The sequence below is a fragment of the Capra hircus genome, chromosome 7, assembly GCF_001704415.2.
Source record: "Capra hircus breed San Clemente chromosome 7, ASM170441v1, whole genome shotgun sequence".
Lineage (NCBI taxonomy): Eukaryota > Metazoa > Chordata > Mammalia > Artiodactyla > Bovidae > Capra > Capra hircus.
Window position 1 is genome coordinate 105,432,546 of NC_030814.1, and position 22,648 is coordinate 105,455,193.

General features: G+C 46.3%; 1 pseudogene; it reads right to left on the reverse strand.

Moving 5' to 3' along the window:
- Nucleotides 8,221–8,607, reverse strand: LOC102185731 (annotated as a pseudogene).

Below are 22,648 nucleotides of genomic sequence, written 5' to 3' on the forward strand. Positions count from 1 at the left end.
GTGGTTAATTGAGATTGGGGTCCACCTCCATCCTTTGTGTGTGGCCATCCAGTTGTTTCTGCATCATTTGTGGATGAGATTCTTCTTTACCCTAAATGATCTTTGTATTTCTGGTGAAATCCATCGGCCATAGAGGCTTGGTGAGTCCCTGGACTTGCAGCTCCATCCCGTTGGTCCTATGTCTGTCCCTGTGCAATGATCTGCCTTGCGTTTGAACACGGCTGTTCCCTCAGCCTCACCAGGACTCCCATTCTTCCTGGGTATCTGGGTCCTGAGTTTCTGCTCAGCTTTACCTCTGATTCACTGACCCTGCCTGGACCTCAGTCTTCTGTTTGCAAGAAGAGGGGTTAGACTTGCTTCCCTCTAAGTCTATTCCAGCTGCGGCCTGAGGGTATCTGTGCTGGCTCTTCTCCACCACGGTTGCCTGCGTCCAACCTGAGTAGTGCCCCGCTATGAGGGCACTGAGTTCTTCTCCCCCTGCCCCTCTCCTCCCGCCTTCATGCAGCTGGCCCTTTCCTGAGCAGGGCTGGGCCTGGGTCCCTGCTCCATGCACATGACCCAGAGCACAGGTCCAGCCACCCTCATCCATGACCATCCACTTCTTGTTGGAAATGTGGCCCCATCAAAGCCCTGGGGCTACGGGAACACTCCAGCTCTGGGAATGCAGCACTTGTTGGTGAGCCTGTGTGTGCATACATAAAGGCTCAGTTCTGACACCCACACCCATGTGCTCAGCTCCCAGCCTGACCATTTCTGTGGTCTGACCTCGGCTGCTCACCCTGTAGTGGAGGGTGACCTAGTGACATGAGGGGCTGGGCCCATCATTTCTACTCCCATCTGGGCCTGAGCCCCTGGGGAGATGGCAGTGAGGCTAAGTCACTATGGATTAAGCCAGGCAGGTATTTTCTGGGTAGAGTTATATGTCTGGAACACTCCTGTCCTCAAGAGGCATATGGGGACAGATAATCACTGCTATAGGGGCTCACGTGAGAGGCTTGGCATTGCACAGTAGAAGCTCTTAGGAACTGGACCCTATGGGCTTACCATAAGCTGACCAGATAGAGGGGACAGGTAGGGTATGGGAGGCAACTGAAACTCAAAGTCCAGAGAAGGAAAGAGGATGGCTTGTATGGGAGAAGGTGGGCACAGCTGGTTTTGCCGGAGCACAAATGAACCTGAATTCTTATGAGTTCTTGTGAGTGTCATCACACGTGTGTAAGTGGGCCTGTGCATGTGCAAATGCATGCATACGTGTGAAGTGTGCATATTTGCAGGTGTTTGTGTGTGATCGCATGTGTGTGGGTGTAATGTATACATAGGATGGCATGTGTGCAAGCATGCCAGAGTGTGTGCAGTGAATATGTGTTCATGCAGGTGAGTGCATCCATGAAAATCCTCACGTGTGTACGCTGAGTATTGTGTGCACTTGACTGCATGTGTGCCATTGTGCCCACACATGCAAGTGTGTTAGTGTGCGTGAAGCTTGTGGGAGTGCAAGTGTGTGAGTGTGTTGTAAAAGTGCACATACAAGTGCATGTGTGTGCATATGCAAGTGTTCATTTGTTTGCACATGTGTGAGTGCAAGGATGTGAATATGTGTGCACAGTGCATACATATGAGCATGTGTGTGCATTCCCAAGTGCCTGCCGTGTGTCCAGTATGGACCAATGCGCTAGATGGTTAATAAAGGGTAGGGGCTCCAGCAAAACCCTCCAGGTGTACATCCTGCAAAGTCAGTGAGGCCTCCTAGGATGTGGAGCAGAATCGCTATGGGTTGGTGCAGACAGACTCCTAGGAGTCAGGGGGTGGGGACCAGGGTCAGATGGAGGCCGAGAGCCATGGTCCAAACAGTAAGAAGCACCTGCCCATAGCACAAGTGAAATGGGCAGATAGGTGGGTACCCCAGGGAAATGGTGATCCTTAGTTGAAAGTCAAGAGGTCTTAGGACTTGGGAGCTAGAGACCCTGCCCTGCCAGGTTCTGAGTAATCTGGAATCACAGAATGCAATGCCTAGGGTGGACCTGGGCCTGAAGAGTCCCACTCAAGGAGGGGTCCTGACTGGCTTGCATTGTGCAGTACGGTGGGCCAGGGCCAACCTCACCTCCTGAGTCCCTGGTGGTGTCAGCTAACATTTGGGCCACTCCTTCAGCACAGCCTGGATGGTTCTTTTCTCCAGAGTCCTAAGCCCCATGACCTCCCAGGTCACCAGTCACCCAGTCTGTGCTGCCTCAGGTCCTCCCCTACAGCTACGAGAGCCCTGATGCCTGAAGACGAAAGGTCCCAGGACCTAAAACAGTCTCCAGCTCTCTCTTCCGTGAGACCTAGTGCAACACCAGGAGGCCATGGGGTCAGAAAGGCCTGGGGTTGTGCCCCAGGAGGAGCAGCATGCTTGGCCAGGTGCAAGCTTCATTTCCTGTTGGAGAGAATGAATACTCATGATAGTTTCCCTCGTGGGCCTCAGAAGGAGTGACCGAGGCCTCTGCTCTCTTGGAGGGGCATGCCAGTGTGAGCCTCCCCATTACCAGGGTCAACCGAGGGGCTGAGAGCCAGGGTCAAGGCACTGACTGCCCCTTCACGGTGCTCCCAAGAAAAGCACACAAGGTACAACCCCTGTACCCACACACAGTTCACACGTGTGTGTAAAGCATGACCACATTCCCCGCTGCGCACTTACGGCATGTCCTGAGGACCAGCTTCCCTGGCGTCAGTTCTCTGTCCCTTTAACCTTCACCTGTACAATGCCAAAGAGCCCCCACAGTGGTGTGGGAAAGACGTAGCAGCCTCCAGGCATGGGGGGGCAGGGAGCTCTGCAGCCAGCAAGGACACTGGCTCCTGGTCATTCCAGTCTGGGTGTCCTGGGCAAGAGAATGCCCCGTGGCTTGGCCAGGCTGGGGGCAGACACAGGCCAGGTGAGTAGAAAGGGGAAAGAAGGCGGGGGCAGGTGGAGAGGTGGGGCTACAGCCGAGTGTGTGCAGAGCTGAGTTATAACTCTATAGGCACAAGAAGGGTGGGCTTCCAGGGCTCCTGGGGCAGCTTCTGCCCTTCCTTCTCACTGGGTGGGCCCTCTCAGAGTAAGGGGATGGATATATATCTCTCACAGCAGAGGACAGGGCCGTGTTTGGTTCCTGGAAGGGGGGCAAGCAACCCAGCCTCTCTTCAGGTCAGTTCAGTCACTCAGTCATGTCCGACTCTTGGCGACCCCATGAATCGCAGCGTGCCAGGCCTCCGTGTCCATCACCAACTCCCGGAGTTCACTCAGACTCACATCCATCAAGTCAGTGATGCCATCCAGCCATCTCATCCTCTGTCATCCCCTTCTCCTCCTGCCCTCAATCCCTCCCAGCATCAGAGTCTTTTCCAATGAGTCAACACTTTGCATGAGGTGTCCAAAGTACTGGAGTTTCAGCTTCAGCATCATCCCCTCCAAAGAAATCCCAGGGCTGATCTCCTTCAGAATGGACTGGTTGGATCTCCTTGCAGTCCAAGGGACTCTCAAGAGTCTTCTCCAACACCACAGTTCAAAAGCATCAATTCTTCGGCACTCAGCCTTCTTCACAGACCAACTCTTATATCCATACATGAGCACTGGAAAAACCATAGCCTTGACTAGACAGATCTTTGTTGGCAAAGTAGTGTCTCTGCTTTTGAATATGCTATCTAGGTTGGTCATAATTTTTCTTCCAAGGAGTAAGCATCTTTTAATTTCATGGCTGCAGTCACCATCTGCAGTGATTTTGGAGCCTCTCTTAGAGCTGTAAAAAAAGTAATCAACAGAAACCTTAATTAAATAGTCCGGAGACCAGAAGGGGGAGCTCTTGTACCCTACAACTCTTCTTTCCTGGCAAGGACTCAGCCAAGGAAAGATCATAGACACTTTGCTTACTATAGCCCTCCCAAGTCCTTTCCCCCTCTATAAAAGTGTTCTGCACTAGCCACACAGGGGCTTGCATGACATGGTTTCAGACCACAAAATTCAATTCTCTGCTGATTCCAAGTAAACATATTTTTGCTGGAGAAATAACTGACAGTCAACAATTTGGTAGCCCATATGGGGGTGGAGAAGGCTCCAGAGCTAGGAAGCAAACAGGTGCCAGACCCCACCATCACTCATGGCTTTTCTTACTGACCTTGGGGCTTGAAGATACATCTTTCTCCTGGATCCAAATTCATGCTCTCTTTGTATTTTGAAGCTCTCCAGTTTTCATTTGAGATCAATTTAAAGTTTTATCCTTTCTGGTTAAGACCTGTTCTGTACATGAGTACTCATTTTTGGCATCATGTGCTAGCCTTCAACAAATTCCCTTTGGAACAGGGAATTTTTCCCCTGGAACTGGCTAGTCTTCAACCCATTCCTTTGGGAATGAGGTGGGGATGGGTGGGGGGAGAGTGGGAAGCTAATTCATTGGAGCTGTGCCAGTTCAGCCTTTGGCCCATTCATTTGTGATAGGGGTTGGCCAGCGGGAACTGGGCTAAACCTTCAGCTTGGCTCCTTCAGGCAAAGCTGTTTCCTTAGAACTAGCTGGTATTAGGCCTGCAGGCCATTTGAATTGCAAGCTGCCTGAGCTATCTGAACTGTTTAAACTGTAAGCTGTTAGAACTGTAGGCTGTTTGGCCATTTGAAAATCATTCTTCCATTCTAGGGAAGAAATCCTAATAAATGGGATGCTCAGCTCAGTTCAGTTCAGTCGCTCAGTCGTGTCCGACTCTTTGAGACCCCATGCATCGCAGCACGCCAGGCCTCCCTGTCCATCACCATCTCCTGGGGTTCACCCAGACTCACGTCCATCGAGTCCGTGAAATGGGAAGCTAGTTACCTATATATTTTGCGCTTGTCCCCCTGACACAGGGACTTGGGCTAATTTTATGTTTAAAAACCACAGTCCTTCCTTCACAATTCTAACTAAATGGACCAACCTAACCAAGAAAATTTAGAACATTACAAACCATTATGGGAAAATTTGAAGTGCCCAAAATTAATTTTCTTAAAACCAAATTAGACTACCATAGCTCTAAAATTTTCCAAACTGAATGGAATGCCTATTTCGATTGGTACTTTGAGGCCATCCTCTCAATTCTCCTATCGTAATTCTTTCACCAAATTTCCCTTTTCTCTGAAACTCTCTCCACTGCCCTTTCCTTTGAAGTTGTTAGAATCTGTTCCTTTAAAATTAAGCCTTCTGAGGACCCAGAGGCTAAATGCTTAATTTCTTGTACTCCCTAGACTAAAACCTAACTGTGAATCATAGTTAAGGAATTTCCCAAAGTAACCAAAAATCCTCAAATATTTTCTGAGGAATTTAATATAGTCATTCAAACTTACCAGCCTGGTTTCTCTGACTTACATTAGCTAATTCATGTGCTTGTCATTGAGGGCAGACACAGCAATGGTTGAGAACTGCTAACTGGGAAAACCTTGAAAAGGCTCTAGTATTACAACCAGGAGCTCAGCCTGCTAATACTCACTAGGCAACTTCATCAAATAATTCCTAGGGCTTTTCCAAAGCCTTTTGGTTGGAATAAAAGTCAGGCTTGAACACAAATATTTGAAGAACATCTTCATGACTATTATAATTTACTTCAGATTATTTCTAAAGAAAATTCTGGTCTTCCTTCAGATGTTGATTCCACCAGGGTGGCTTTTAATTCTATGTTTATTAATGGATTGAATCAAAGTCTTTCTTTTCTAGTCAAATGAACCAGGACAGAATGGGAAACTATACCTATCCACCTTTAGCTAATCTGGAAAACAAACTTTATCACACTCTAAATGAGTCACCTAAAAGGAAGACAGCTTCCCAGCTGGTGCTAGTGGTAAAGAGTCTGCCTGCCAATGCAGGAGCCTCAGGAGGACGCAAGTTTGATCCCTGGGTCGGGAAGATCACCTGGAGGAGGAGATGGCAACCCACTCCATTATTCTTGCTGGGATAAGCCCATGGAGAGTTGTCCATCGGGTCGCAAAGTGTCAGACATGACTGAAGTGATAGCATACACGCACGATGTTAGAAAGAGATTGTTACAAATTTAAGGCTTCAGGCTCCTGCAGCCCTTTACCCAGTCTTTCCAATGTCCCTCCAGTTCCCAATGACAACATTGAAGGAACTACAGAGGCGCTTCCTGACACATCCTCTTAATCAACTTGCAGAAATACTTCTTCAGATTAGGAATGTGTCTCTTTCAGTCCTAACGGTCAAGAGAACCACACTCTCAGTGCTCAACCTACTACAATAAGGCAAAAAAGTTTAAAAAGAAGGGATCTCTAATGAACCACTACAGGTTCCTGTTAATGAACCTAGTCCTTTTTGCTTCAGTTCAGTCGCTCAGTCGTGTCCGACTCTTTGTGACCCCACGAATCACAGCACGCCAGGCCTCCCTGTCCATAAAACACCATGAAATATCCACACCCTTTTCTCTTTAGTTTCTCTGCCCCTATCTATTTATTAGGCCAAGACTTTGTTTTTTTTACTTTTTATTTTGCACTGGAGTATAGCCAGTTAACAATGTTGTGATAGTTCCAGGTGAAGAGCAATAGGCTGAGACTTCTTAAAGAAGTATCATGCTGGAATTTTCTCAAAAAAAAGAGAGGAAATAATTCCAGAATTTGGCAGCAGTCATCAAAGTGGTCAATCAGGTAAATTAAATGACCTTCTGACACCTTTTATTTGCTCTGTCTCTGATGGCAGAGCTGATTCTTTGTCAGTCAAACACTTGACAATTTGTCCATATTGGATTTGGACAAAATGTCCAACAGATTTTGGAAAAATCTGTGTCTCCCATCAAGATTCAAATATATCCTTCACAACCTCTTCCCAGAATATATATATATATATAGCACTATGAAGTGAAGTGAAGTTGCTCAGTCGTGTTGGACTCTGCGACCCCATGAACTATAGCCTACTGGGCTCCTCCGTCCATGGGATTTTCCAGGCAAGAATTCTGGAGTGGGTTGCCATTTCCTTCTCCAGGGGGTCTTCCCGACCTAGGGATCGAAGCCAGGTCTCCCGCATTGGAGGCAGATGCTTGAACCTCTGAGCCACCAGGGAAGCCTTGTTTAGAGACTTACAAAGTTCAAGGCCTTGTTATCTCCTGAACTAGCTCCTGTAGCACTCCTATTTTATCAGTGATAAAACCTAAGAGCCAAGGGTGGAGGTGTGTCCAAACCTCTGAGCAATAAACAACATTGTCATTGTTATCCCTTGACACCCTATTGTTCCTAACCCTCGTCCTAAAGTCCATTCCTAACTTCCATTCCCCCTGGACGCCAATTCTTTACCGTAATTGATTCGTGCTGTGCTTCAGTTCTTCCATACAGTTGGTGAATGTGAACGTGAAGTCGCTCAGTTGTGTCCAACTCTTTGGGACCCCATGGACTGTAGCCCACCAGGCTCCTCTGTCCGTGGGATTTCCCAGGCAAGAATACTGGAGTGAGTTGCCATTTCCTTCTCCAGGAGATCTTCCTGACCCAGGGATTGAACCTGGGTCTCCCGCATTGTAGGCAGACGCTTTACCGTCTGAGCCACTAGGAAAGTCCTCCAACTTCAGTTGGTGGAGCTAGCTGATACCTTTTGCCCTTACTTGGGAAGAAAATTAATTCACCTGGAACAGTAATGCCTCAGGGTTTTACTGGAAGTCTCACAAATCCTAAAGGCTGTATGACTCAGGTTCCCAGAGGGTCTATTCAATTGCAATATGCTCTCTTTCTCAAGCCTCCTTGCAGGAAGACACTCTATACTTGCTGAAACTTTTAGCCTTAAAGGGATATAAGATCACCAAAGAAAAACTGCAATTTGATCAAACCCAGTTTTGATATTTAGGGCATCTGATATCAGAAGAAGGGCTACACCTTGATCCAGAGAGGCTTCATGGTGTTCTAAGTTTCCCAAAACCCAACTGCAAGGTTTTCTGGGGCGTAGTCAGTTATTAGTGAAAGCGGATTCCAAATTTCTGTTTTATGGCCAAACCTCTGTATTTTTTCTTTTAACTAAAGAATAATAACCCCTACCCAATTTTATGGGAAGAACTGAATAATATAACCTTTAAGGCCTTAAAGGAGAGTTTGATGAACCAACCTATTTTTGGGCATAGTAATTATCAGATTCCATTTTCCTTTTTTGTATGTGAAAAGAAAGGGAATGCCCTTGAGGTACTCACCCAAAAACAAAGGAACCATCATCAACCCACAGAGCATTTTTTTTTAAACAAGAACCCAGTTTTTTAATTTCATCATTTCTTACATTTGAAGTACTCTTCGGTGACATTCTTGGCCTGAGACTCTTTGCCATAGTCCTTAACCACCACACAACCGCAACCAACCACTTTATAGGGGTTTTTTTCTCTCTGTCAGTTTTACAGAGGCCTACACATTCCCTTAGTTTACTGTCATCAGCCTTGATCAGGTTGATTTGGTGCTCAACACAAAGGGCCTCCACCAACTTGACGTCACAGTTGGATGCAAGCACACACGGATGGGCTTGGCGCTTATCTAAGGCTTTGGCAGCTTTGCGGATTTCATGTGCCAGGCCATAGTGGATGAGGGTGGTCTTCAGGCACCTCTTGCAGAGCAGTATGAAGGTCCATGACATCTCCAGCAGCAATGCCTTCCTTGGCCATGGCAGGAGTGACGGGTAGAGCTGAATCCTGAATGCACCGAAGCCTCCGGCCTCCAGGGAAAGAGCAACCCATAGAGTGTTATAGCTAGAAGCCGGACCTTGCCACTTGGGGATGACCCACTTTGCCTTAGGGCCATTACTGCCATTGCTTTTTTGATTAAGGGCACCGAGAAAATCATTGTGGGATCTTCCTTAACCAATTTTGTACCTCAAACAGTAGACACCCTCCTGAATTTTCATCACACTTAACATTTCTCAGCGAGCTGCCTCACATCCTGTGAAGTCCTCTTGCTGACTGCTCTGCTTGTACTGCTGTTATGCTGGGATGACTTTAACCTTGTTACTCTTCTTCGGTTGCTTAATGCTGGTGAGTCACCTCCTGACTCCTGTGATGAAGCTCCTCTGGGTAATGCTGAGTCTCATGGTTGAGTTGTTATTTAAAAGGTAACAGGGGTCACCACAAAGCACTGAGGAGAGTTCTCTCTGCTATACAGTAGCTTCTCATTAGTGATCTAGTTTACAATACACAGTAGTGAGTTTATGACAGACAGTCTTAATCTCCCAGTTCATCCCACCCCTCCTTCCCCTCTTGGTATCCATAAGTTTGTTCTCTTCATCTATGTCTCTATTTCTGCTTTGCAAATAAAGTCATCTGGATCATTTTCCTGCTGCTGCTGCTAAGTCACTTCAGTCATGTCTGACTCTGTGAAACCCCATAGATGGCAGATTCTCCAGGCAAGAACACTGGAGTGGGTTGCCATTTCCTTCTCCAATGCATGAAAGTGAAAAGTGAAAGTGAACTCGCTCAGTCGTGTCCGACCCTCAGCGACCCCATGGACTGTAGCCCACCAGGCTCCTCCGTCCAGGGGATTTTCCAGGCAAGAGTACTGGAGTGGGGTGCCATTGCCTTCTCCTAGATTCCATATAAGTACTATTATACAATGCTTTTTTTCTCTTTCTGACTTACTTCACTGTGTATGACCGTCTCTAGGTCCATCCACAACACATGGCATGATTTTGTTCTGTTTATGCCTAAATAACATTCCACTGTATACCTGTTCCACGCCTTTATTCATTTCTCTTTGGATGGACGTTTAGGTTGCTTCCATGTCCTGGCAATTGTAAATCGTGCTGCAGTGAATATTCGGGTGCATATATCTTTCTGATTACGGGTTTCTTCGGGTATGTGCTCAGGAATGGGATTGAAGGAAATCCAGAAAAGAGGGGATGTATGTATGTGTGGAGCTGATTCATTTTGCCATACAGCACGACTAACACAACGCTGTGAAGCAGCTCTGCACGCGTGCTCAGTCACTCTAGTCGTGTCCAGCTCTTTGTGACCCAGTGGACTGTAGCCCGCCAGGCTCCTCTGTCCATGGGATTCTCCAGGCAAGAATGCTGGGGTGGGTTGCCATTTCCTCCTCCAGGGGGTCTTCCTGACCCAGGGATCGAACCCAGGTCTCTTCTGTTTCCTGCACTGGCAGGGAGGTTCTTTACTACTAGTGCCACCTGGGAAGCCCCTATACTCCAATAAAAATTAAGAAAAAGTAAATTTTAAAATGAGGTTTAATAGCATCTTAGAAGTAGTAACATCATATTATAATGGCAGATAGCCATCAGTTTATACATGTTTCTTTCACCTTTCTGGGGATAATCACATAATTCAGGATTAAAATGCAGCCGCCTTGGGACTTCCTTGGTGAACCAGGGGTTAAGAATCTTCCTGCCAATACAGTGAACATGGGTTTGATCCCTGGTCCTGAAGATTGCACACATGTTATGAGGCAGCTAAGCCTGTGTGCCGTAACTGCTGAAACTACAGCAGTTTGTTTTTTTTTTAAAGTTAAAGGTAACAATGGTGAGTATTGTGCTGGGTATGCTATTGCAACTCCTTTTGATGTTGTTGAGGCAGCATCTTTACCTATGGCTACCTCAGCCTGATACATTCTTACATGGGCTTGCACTTCAGCCAAGGACTAACTGCCAATATCTATGGTGACAGTAGATATGCTCTCACAGTAGCCCATGATCCGGGGATATTGTGGAAGCAATGTGACTTCCTTACTTCCAGCAGAAATAAAATTTAAAATGGCCCCTAGGTCCAGGAATTATTGGATAAAACATCGTACCTGATGTTTTAGCTATTATTAAGATTCTGGAACATCCTAAAATTGACTTCTGGAAGCTAAGGGGAATCACCTTGCTGACATTTCTGCAAGGAATGTTGTCCTTAAAGGAACCAACAGCAGCCAAACCTCTGTCATGGTCCAAAGGAATATTTCCCCCAAAGGAAAACTTGGAAAAACTGGCTAGAGAAGCCCAATAATTGGCCTCAGAAAGGGAAAAATGAGATTGGAAATCCAACAACTGTTGGTTCAACAGAAAGGGAAAGCTCTGGTTCAACCCAAATAACAGCCCAATCCTACTAGAGACTCTAAAATTCTCACTCCTCACCACTGTGCATGCAGTAATCCATTGATCTACTGAAAAAAGAATCATGAGTCCATATTGGTGGGGAAGCATTAACAAGGCTGCAAAAAACACTGACCTCACTTGCCCTGCTTGTCCAAAACACAGCCCGAAGAAGCCTGCTCATACTGCTCCTGGGCATTTTAAACTGCCCAATGGACCATGTGAGTTCTGGCAAAGCAGTCGCATATGGAAGTGAGAGCTGGACCATGAAAAAGGCTGAGCGCCGAAGAACTAATGCCTTCAAATTGCGGTGCTGGAGAAGACCCTTTTTTTAAAATTTATTTTAATTGGAGGCTAATTACAATATTGTATTGGTTTTGCCATACATCAACATGAACTCTTGAGACGTCTTTGGATAGCTGCTGCTGCTGCTGCTGCTGCTACTGCTGCTAAGTCGCTTCAGTCGTGTCCGACTCTGTGCGACCCTATAGACGGCAGCCTACCAGGCTCCTCCGTCCCTGGGATTCTCCAGGCAAGAATACTGGAGTGGGTTGCCATTTCCTTCTCCAATGCATGAAAGTGAAAACTGAAAGGGAAGTCGCTCAGTCGTACCCGACTCTCAGCGACCCCATGGACTGCAGCCCTCCAGGCTCCTCCGTCCATGGGATTTTCCAGGCAAGAGTACTGGAGTAGGGTGCCATTGCCTTCTCCTCCTTGGATAGCACGGAGATCAAACCAGTCGGTCCTAAAGGAAATCAACCCTGAATATTCATCGGAAGGCCTGATGCTGAAGCTGAAGTTCCAAAACTTTAGCTACCTGATTCAAAGAGCTGACTCATTGGAAAAGACCCTGATGCGGGGAAAGATTGAAGGGAAAAGGATGAGACAGTTAGATAGCATCACTGACTCAGTGGACACGAATCTTAGTAAACTCCAGGAGACAGTGAAGGACAGGGAAGGCTGGCGTGCTGCAGTCCATGGGTTGCAAACAGTCGGACACGTTTCCAACTCAGCAACTGAACAACAGCAACAGATGTTTTCTCTTTCATACAACTTTCTCTGTCGAGTGGATATAAGTATATTTTAATCATGGTCTATTTTCACTTTGGAATGAAGCTTTCCCATGCAGACAGGCTACTACCTCTTGTGGCTAAAACTCTTTTGGAAAAAATTATCCTACATGGGGAATTCCTCTTGAATCATAGTGATCAAGGTACCCATTTCATTGGTCAGGTGCTTCAACAGGTCTCTACAGGTTGGCTGGTTTTATGACACTTTTACTGGACTTGCTTGCCTATGTGTGCTTGGTCATGTCTGACTCTTTGCTATCCTTAGAATTGTAGCCTGCCAGGCTTCCCTGTCCATGTTTTTTTTTTTTTTTTTTTTCCCCAGGCAAGAATATTGGAGTGGGTGGCCATTCCTCCTCCAGGGAAATCTTCCTGACCCAGGGATCAAACAAGAGCCTCTTTCTTTTTTTTTTTTTTTTTTTTAATTTTTTATTTTTTTTAAATTTTAAAATCTTTAATTCTTACATGCGTTCCCAAACATGAACCCCCCTCCCACCTCCCTCCCCACAACATCTCTCTGGGTCATCCCCATGCACCAGCCCCAAGCAAGCTGCACCCTACGTCAGACATGGACTGGCAATTCAATTCTTACATGACAGTATACATGTTAGAATTCCCATTCTCCCAAATCATCCCACCCTCTCCCTCTCCCTCTGAGTCCAAAAGTCTGGTATACACATCTGTGTCTTTTTTCCTGTCTTGCATACAGGGTCGTCATTGCCATCTTCCTAAATTCCATATATATGTGTTAGTATACTGTATTGGTGTTTTTCTTTCTGGCTTACTTCACTCTGTATAATTGGCTCCAGTTTCACCCATCTCATCAGAACTGATTCAAATGAATTCTTTTTAACGGCTGAGTAATACTCCATTGTGTATATGTACCACAGCTTTCTTATCCATTCATCTGCTGATGGACATCTAGGTTGTTTCCATGTCCTGGCTATTATAAACAGTGCTGCGATGAACACTGGGGTACATGTGTCTCTTTCAATTCTGGTTTCCTCGGTGTGTATGCCCAGCAGTGGGATTGCTGGGTCATAAGGTAGTTCTATTTGCAATTTTTTAAGGAATCTCCACACTGTTCTCCATAGTGGCTGTACTAGTTTGCATTCCCACCAACAGTGTAGGAGGGTTCCCTTTTCTCCACACCCTCTCTAGCATTTATTGCTTGCAGATTTTTGGATCGCAGCCATTCTGACTGGTGTGAAGTGGTACCTCATTGTGGTTTTGATTTGCATTTCTCTAATAATGAGTGATGTTGAGCATCTTTTCATGTGTTTGTTAGCCATCCGTATGTCTTCTTTGGAGAAATGTCTATTTAGTTCTTTGGCCCATTTTTTGATTGGGTCATTTATTTTTCTGGAATTGAGCTGCAGAAGTTGCTTGTATATTTTTGAGATTAGTTGTTTGTCAGTTGTTTCATTTGCTATTATTTTCTCCCATTCAGAAGGCTGTCTTTTCACCTTGCTTATATTTTCCTTTGTTGTACAGAAGCTTTTAATTTTAATTAGATCCCATTTGTTTATTTTTGCTTTTATTTCCAGAATTCTGGGAGGTGGATCATAGAGGATCCTGCTGTGATTTATGTCTGAGAGTGTTTTGCCTATGTTCTCCTCTAGGAGTTTTATAGTTTCTGATCTTACATTTAGATCTTTAATCCATTTTGAGTTTATTTTTGTGTACGGTGATAGAAAGTGATCTAGTTTCATTCTTTTACAAGTGGTTGACCAGTTTTCCCAGCACCACTTGTTAAAGAGATTGTCTTTACTCCATTGTATATTCTTGCCTCCTTTGTCAAAGATAAGGTGTCCATATGTGTGTGGATTTATCTCTGGGCTTTCTATTTTGTTCCATTGATCTATATGTCTGTCTTTGTGCCAGTACCATACTGTCTTGATGACTGTGGCTTTGTAGTAGAGCCTGAAGTCAGGCAAGTTGATTCCTCCAGTTCCATTCTTCTTTCTCAAGATTGCTTTGGCTATTCGAGGTTTTTTGTATTTCCATACAAATCTTGAAATTATTTGTTCTAGTTCTGTGAAAAATGTGGCTGGTAGCTTGATAGGGATTGCATTGAATTTGTAAATTGAACAAGCGCCTCTTTCATTGTAGAAGGATTCTTTACCCGCTGAGCCGCTAAAGCAGCCCCTTTCCTGCGCTTACCGCCCTCAGTGCTCTGGTTTAGCTGAATGCACCAGTGGCATTATTAAGATGCAACTGGTAACGTTCACGCAGATTCTCTAAATATCAAGAGCATTTTGGAACGCATGAACTATTACCCACAGAGATAGTCACAGGATGCCCAATGTACTTACCTCCTCTCACTTTTTACCCACTACTGATAAAAGGAGAGATACTCCAATATTGCAAAGACCTAATTGTTTCTATTTAATAGAGATGTTGTGGGGAGGGAGGTGGGAGGGGGGTTCATGTTTGGGAACGCATGTAAGAATTAAAGATTTTAAAATTTAAAAAAAAATAAAAAAATTAAAAAAGAAAAACAAAAAACAAAAAAAAACAAAAGATATCATCTGAGCTCAATATTATACACATTCATTCTAATGTGAAGCTCGCTTCAGTATTGTAATAAAACTGGCTGGAAACAACAAAAAAAAATTGTCATATTTTGACAGAACAATCTTTTCACAGTATATTTTCAAGAGATGAAGACTTTAAGCACCATACCTTCAAACCTGGAGACTTTGTCTCTCGGAAAAGATACAGGCCCCACTAAATATTTCTAACCAACTCTTGTGCCAAAAATCTCCAAGAAACAGATCCTTGGATTCACATGGTACACCTAAAGGAAGCAGCTGACTGGACCTGCACGTCGTCTGGTGACCTGAAAGCATTTCCTGGAATTGAAGCCGATGACATCTGAACAGACAACCTCCCGAAGATATTCAGCCTGGGCCTCGATTCAATCTTTTCTTGTTGCTGTTGTTGGAGTTTAGCTGCTTTAGAGTGCCGTGTTGTTTCAGCTACACAGCAAAGCGAATCAGCTGTATGTATACATATAACCCCTCTTTGTCACAACCCTAGCATCGAGTAGAGTTCCCTGGCCTATTCAGTAGGTTCTTATTAGTTATCTGTTTTAAACATAGTAGTGTATATATGTCAGTCTCAATCCCCTTGATATACTCTTGATAACATATGGACTTTGGATAAAAAAGGCCTGAGAATTTCCGCCTCTTACCCTCCCTTGTTGCTCAAGCGTAACCTCAATAGGTTTCCAATCTGTGTTTCCAACCCTCCAACATGGGGCGCTAAACCCAGGAAAGGTCCTTCTTGGCACTGAGGGACAAAAAGCTGCTGAAACTGGAAAACCTGACTCTTGATCTGTGATACTTGGAAAGTTCAAAAGTGGAGCAATGTGAAAAACTAATAAACAGAAACCTGACTTAAATCGAGTTGGGACACCAGAAAGAGGAGCTCTCCCTCTCTGTGACAATACAGCCTAAGAGGAAGAAGAAAAACTCCTCTTTATTTCTGGCCAGGACTCAGCCAATGAACAGTCATAGACTCCCTGTTTACTGTAGCCCTGCAGACTTTCTTTTGCCCTCTATAAAAGAGTTCTCCTCCCCTGGCTGTGCAAGAACCTGCACATGGCCTGCCATGGTTGCAGACCCTGCATTTCAATTCTCTGTTGATCCCAAATAAACCCATCTTTGCTGGAGAAATAGCTGGCAGTCTATTTGTTTTAGGTCAACAGGACTCCAGTCAAAAGCCAGTCCAAAGCCAGTCAAAAGCTGGGCTACAAAAATCTGTGCTATGCTCAGCCATGCCTGACTCTTTACGACCCTGTGGAGCTCCAGTCCACCAGGGTCCTCTCCATGGGGTTAAACTGGAGTGGGTTGCCATTTAGAGGAGGAGGCTATAAGAAGGGGGTCTCCAAATCGCTCTCTTACTGGAATGGGCCAGATCCAGGGCTCTTTTTCCTGAGAGTCCCTGCCTGCCCTCTGGAGCCGGCTGAGAGTCAAGGTCCAGAAGGGCAGGGTTGAGGAGACAGGAGCATGCTGCTCCTGCCTGCTCCCAAGGCTGGAATGTGGAATGAGCGAAGGATCAGGTTTCCTCATTTGCCTGACAAGTTCGCTTAACCAGTGGGATCCAAGCCTTGTTCTAATGGGAACCAGCTGTGGGAGGGGGGAGCTGTGTCTGGAAGGAGCACAGGCCACGTACTCTCTGCTCAAGTCATCTCCTGGGGAAGACTTGTTAGCCCTCCTTTTACAGCTGGGGAAACTGAGGTCCAGGGAGGTGAGCCACAAGAGATCCATGTCCAGGGCACCTCCACACAGACTGTAGCTGGGGATCCTTGAGCCAGGCCTCCAGATGGCTTCTCCTTGAGGTCACTGTCCAGGGGGACTGTCCTCAGGCCCCAGCAAAGCTTTCCAGCAGGGCTGACCTGGCTCCTGGTCTGGGTGCCTCCCACCTGGCCCTCTTTGCCCCTCTGGTTTCTGTGCTCCCCAGGGTGATGTTCTGCTTGTTCCTGTTCGCTTCACTTCCTTTTAGTACAGTCGCAGCTTCCCCTCTGGTTGGGGCACTGAGGAGTAATTCACAGGTGTGTCTATGTAGGGTTGTTCCTGGGAAGGTTGACAGGCATGATGCAGGGGCTTCCCAGCAGGGGGCAGGGGGGAGCTGATATGCCCAGTCTCTGTGTCCAGGCTCTGAGTAGAGGGGCAGGGATCAGATCTAGATCAGGCCTGAGGAGCAGTGAGGCCCACTCCTGGTGCTCACGCTTGGACCTGAGACGCTCTGGCCACTCACAGTCATGCAGGACCTATTGCAGGACCAGGCCTCTCCTTCCTGGCCTCTAGGTATGTCCTGGATCTGTCTGGCGTGGAGTTCATGGGGTGGAGGGTGGGCAGCAGACACTGAGGGCAAGACCCGTGGTGGGCCTTGGTCCCTGGGCAGGAGCCCAGTACTGTTTATGACATTTTCCTGCTATGCTGGCCTCAGATAATGACTTCGGGGGATCAGAGTCAGCCTGATCTGAGCCTTCTTTGCAGCTCATACACCCCATCCACCCTGATAAAGGCCCATGAGGCCCAGCCTTATCCTCAGATCTGGTCCTGGGAGAGGTCGCCTAGCAGAAAGCCTCCATGGGCAGGCTCCTGGCGCTGGCCTGAGTCTTCCCAGCCAGGGGCACCATCTATACTAGCCGGAGGCCAGGGTGGCTCTGCAGAAACAGGCACGTGAAGCGGAAAGAGCAGTCAGGAGAGTCTCTGGAGCCACGGTGGTCTCCCAGGCCAAGGTGGGCAGCGGAAGAGCCATACGCAGGGGTGGGAAGCGCTGGTAGGGGACAGCCTGGGGTGGAAGGAGCAGGTCTGTGGGGACAAGTGAAGGGAAGAGGAGGGAACATGGAGGAGGCAAGAAGTAGGCCTGTGGGTGAAAGAGGTTAGAAGGGGGCCTGAGGGCAGAAGGAGTAGGATCTCCCCACGAGGACGGAAGGAGGCATGCGGGAGGCAGGAGGCTTGGGATGGTAGTGGGTAGGCCTGCAGGGAAGTGAGTGAGAAGGGAAGGAGACATGTGGGGTGGAAGGGGCAGGCCTGTGGGAAAGGGCTGGGGGCTTCAGTAGGGGGAATGGGGGATGGAAGGAGCAGCCTTCACATGAGGACCCAGTCTCACAAACAACAGTGAATTCTTACGGTTTTCATGAGCTGTGTCAGGGGTCAGCAAATCTTTTCTCTGAAGGGCCAGAGACCTGGGCCCTACAGTCACAACTCTTCCCTTCGTGGCTGTCTCAGAAAAGCATAAGTGATTGAGCATGACTAGGTTCAATAAAACCTTATTCATGCACACTGAAATTTGAATTTCATGTAATTTTCACACCATGATTTTTTTTTTTCATTCATTTAAAAACACAAAATCACTCTTAGATGGCAAGAAATCCCAAAGCGGGTGTAAACCAGAGTGTTCACTTGAGCTAGAATAGTAAATTTTTTAAAAATAATAACATGCAAATGTAACAATATGCAATACTCAGCTGGCCATGGAGATATGCAAGCGTATGCACTGCTGGTAAATGTTGCCAAGCAGCCCAGATTCTTCTAGGAAACTCCTTGGCAGTGTATTGGTGGGAGTTTAAGCTAGAACAGTCATTTTAGGGGAATTTGACAGTGCCCACCAACTTTTAAAGATGCTATCCTTCCAACCAGCAATTGCTATTTTCAAAAAATCCATCCCACAGGAATATGTATTGTGAGTGTAAGAATGTGGCATCATTTGTAAAAGTAGAAAACTGTGATTTTATTAGGGAGTTGAGATAGTATCTGTGAAAGGATGTCTTGGTTATGTGGAGCATACTTCTCTGTGTTAAGTGGGTCCCCATCCATTTCCACCTGTATCTACACATTATCCCCCTAGTGATGGGCATGAGGGTTGGGGCCTCTGCCTGGTCGTGGAGGAACTGGGACAGTCTTAGCTGGGAGATGGTGGAGCTGGAGCAACGGAGGGGAGGGGGCCTCACCCGTGGCTGGCTAACCCGGGAGGCGGATTAGAGAACATTCCGCGGATGCCGCTGCCCGGCCTTCCTAGCCTGCCTGGCGGCAGCCTTTTGAGACCTCTGGCTGACCCGGCTCCTGGCTCCTCCTCGGAAGGCAGCCAGGAGTTCCCGTCAACAAGCACCTGGCCGGGCCCCACCTCACAATGCGATGCTCATCTCTGAACGCCTTTGCGGAGGGAACTCTGCCAGGTGAGGGGGGTCGGAGGAGGGAAGAAGAGGAACTTCTTCAGGTCAGGCATGCCTGGACAGCCTATCTGTGCGGCCCCTAGGGAGAGTAGTCTCTGACAGCTCCGTGAATAGTTGCCCGGTGTCCTGGGTGAGGGCACAGGCCAGCGCAGTGCACAGAACCCTTGCAGCCCTGGCAAGGGCAACAGCCTCTCAAGTCCCTCTGCCAACCCCAAAGTAGCAGACGTCTTTGGAAGGACGCTGTATTTTGTTGCCAGTGCCGCTCCGACCCCAATCCCCAGGACTCATGGAGGCTCAATGGAAAACAGGGATGAAAGCACCAGAAAGAAGTCAGCATAGCCAGCCACTGGCCCTCAGCATCCCACCATTAGATACCTTTTTGATTGCAGATGTTTGCCCCCTGTTTTTCCAAGTTCAAAGGCAGGTGGCTGATCTGCGTGTGTCTGCCCCGGCTGCCCTTGGCTTCTAGGCCTTGGTCACTGGCCTGCGAGGCAGGGCCTCTGCTGTGTGCTGTCCATTGCTCTGCTCTGATCGAAGGATTCTGACCCATGAAGGTGCTGCAGGAGCCCTTTGACCAGGGTCCTAGCAGCAGACTTGATTCAGGTTCTGAGCTGGGTGGAGCAGCTCTGGCTCAGCTGCACCCGGAACATGGTTCTCTGTACTGACTCAGTTTCTGGCTGACCCACATTTAGGGCCTCTGAGCTCTCAGATCTCAGCAGATCCTCCCATAACCTCTGTGCTCACCTAAAATTCAGGGTTCAGGCCTCCACAGTTCCGCTCACCCATGGCCACCTCACCAATAAAAGGATATTTACGTGGTGTCCCCACAAGGCAGGTGCAAGGTGGACCTACCATGCTGGGAGCTTGAGTGGCCTGCTTTTCCCCCAACTCTTACCTTAACTCTAAGTTTGAACGAAACAAAAGCCCTGGTTGCCTCCCAGGAAAGTTCAGAGGTCTCTGCCACCCTCAGGCCTCAGAACTTCCTGCCTCTCCCAAGCTATCCTAGAACTCTCTGCCTCAGGTCAAAAAGTGAAAACAACCCAAGTGTCCATCAGTTGATGGGTGGATAAATAGAAAGTGGTATATCCATATGATGGAATATTATTCAACCTTCAGTTCAGTTCAGTTCAGTCGCTCAGCCGTGTCTGACTCTTTGCGACCCCATGAATCGCAGCATGCCAGGCCTCCCTGTCCATCACCAACTCCCGGAGTTCACTCAGACTCGCGTCCATCAAGTCAGTGATGCCATCCAGCCATCTCATCCTCGGTCGTCCCCTTCTCCTCCTGCCCCCAATCCCTCCCAGCATCAGAGTCTTTTCCAATGAGTCAACTCTTCGCATGAGGTGGCCAAAGTACTGGAGTTTCAGCTTTAGCATCATTCCTTCCAAAGAAATCAAGATAAAATTCTGATACATTATACTGTTGATAAACCTTGAAAACATTATGCTAAATGAAAGAAGCCAGACACAAAAGGGCAAATATTGTATTATCCCGCTTATACGGAGTTCCTAGAAGAGGCAAATTCATAGACATGAAAGCAGAAGAAAGGTTACTAGGGATTGGGAGGAGGAGGAGGGTGATAATAATTTAATGGGTACACAGTTTCTAGTTGGTGTGATGAAAAAGTTTTGGAAATAAATGGTGGTGATGGTTGCACAGCATTATGAATGTACTTAATGCCACTTAGTTGTGGCATTTCCATTTAAATTGTTAAAAATGATTTTAAAATTATGCATATTTTACTATAATAAGAAGACATATGATAAGAAAGTTCACTAAAACATTGTTTGTAGTGGTGATATATTAAAATAAATGTATATCAATCAATAAACTATGAACAAGCATGCAATTGGACATTAAACATTAAAGAGGAGAGAAAGCTAGAAACACTTGCATGCTTTATACCCCAGCATTTCATGATATCTGTTATTACTGGCACTGCATTCCTAATAATATTTTTTCTAATTTTATGAGATTAATTTTAATCCCATGAATAGCATGAGCTTTAACTTATGCCACTTTATGACCTTTAAATATTTTGAAAATTTAAAAGTGAACCTCTTTGTTTACTTCTTTGCTTTCTTATTTTCTGATAATATAGGCATTTTAATGTTTTTTTTTAGGTTTAAAAAAATGAATTTATTTATTTTAATTGGAGGCTAATTATTTTACAATATTGTAGTGGTTTTTGGCCAAACATCAGCATGAATCAGCCACGGGTGCACATGTGTTCCCCATCCTGAAGCCCCCTCCCACCTCCCTCCCTATCCTATCCCCCAGGATTATCCCAGGGCACCAGCCCTGAGCACCCTGTCTCATGCATCAAACCAGGACTGGCAATCTGCTTCACATATGATAATATACATGTTTCAACGCTATCCTCTCAAATCATCTGACCCTTGCCTTCTCCCACAGAGCCCAAAGGACTGTTCTTTACATCTGTGTCTCTTTTGCTATCTCGCATACAGGGTCATCGTTACCATCTTTCTAAATTCCATATATATGCCTTAGTATACTGTATTGGTGTTTTTCTTTCTGACTTAATTCACTCTGTATAATAGGCTCCAGTTTCATCCACCTCATTAGAACTGATTCAAATGTATTCTTTTTAATGGCTGAGTAATACTCCATTGTGTATATGTACCACAGCTTTCTTATCCATTCGTCTGCTGATGGACATCTAGGTTGCTTCCATGTTCTGGCTATTATAAACAGTGCTGCAATGAACACTGGGGTACACGTGTCTCTTTCAATTCTGGTTTCCTTGGTGTGTATGCCCAGCAGTGGGATTGCTAGGTCATAAGGCAGTTCTATTTGTAGTTTTTAAAGGAATCTCCACACTATTCTCCATAGTGGCTGTACTAGTTTGCATTCTCACCAACAGTGTAAGAGTGTTCCCTTTCCTCCACACCCTCTCCAGCATTTATTGTTTGTAGACTTAAAAAAAATTAAATTTATTTATTTTAATTGGAGGCTAATTACTTTACAATATTGTATTGGTATTGCCATACATCAACACGAATCCGCCATGGGTGTACACGTGTTCCCCATCCTGAGCCCCCCTCCCTCCTCCCCCTCCATACCATCCCTATGGGTCATCCCAGTGCACCAGCCCCGAGCATCCTGTATCCTGCATCGAACCTGGACTGGCGATTAGTTTCTTATATGATATTGTACATGTTTCAATGCCATTCTCCCAAATCATCCCACCTGCTCCCTTGCCCACAGAGTCCAAAAGACTGTTCTATACATCTGTGTCTCTTTTGCTGTCTCACATACAGGGTTATCGTTACCATCTTTCTAAATTCCATATATATGCGTTAGTATACTGTATTGGTGTTTTTCTTTCTGGCTTACTTCACTCTGTATAATAGGCTCCCAGTTTCATCCACCTCATTAGAACTGATTCAAATGTATTCTTTTTAATGGCTGAGTAATACTCCATTGTGTATATGTACCACAGCTTTCTTATCCATTCATCTGCTGATGGACATCTAGGTTGCTTCCATGTTCTGGGTATTATAAACAGTGCTGCGATGAACACTGGGGTACATGTGTCTCTTTCAATCCTGGTTTCCTTGGTGTGTATGCCCAGCAGTGGGATTGCTAGGTCATAAGGCAGTTCTATTTGTAGTTTTTTAAGGAATCTCCACACTGTTCTCCATAGTGGCTGTACTAGTTTGCATTCCCACCAACAGTGTAAGAGGGCTCCCTTTTCTCCACACCCTCTCCAGCATTTATTGCTTGTAGACTTTTGGATCACAGCCATTCTGACTGGTGTGAGGTGGTACCTCATTGTGGTTTTGATTTGCATTTCTCTGATAATGAGTGATGTTGAGCATCTTTCCATGTGTTTGTTCACCATCTGTATGTCT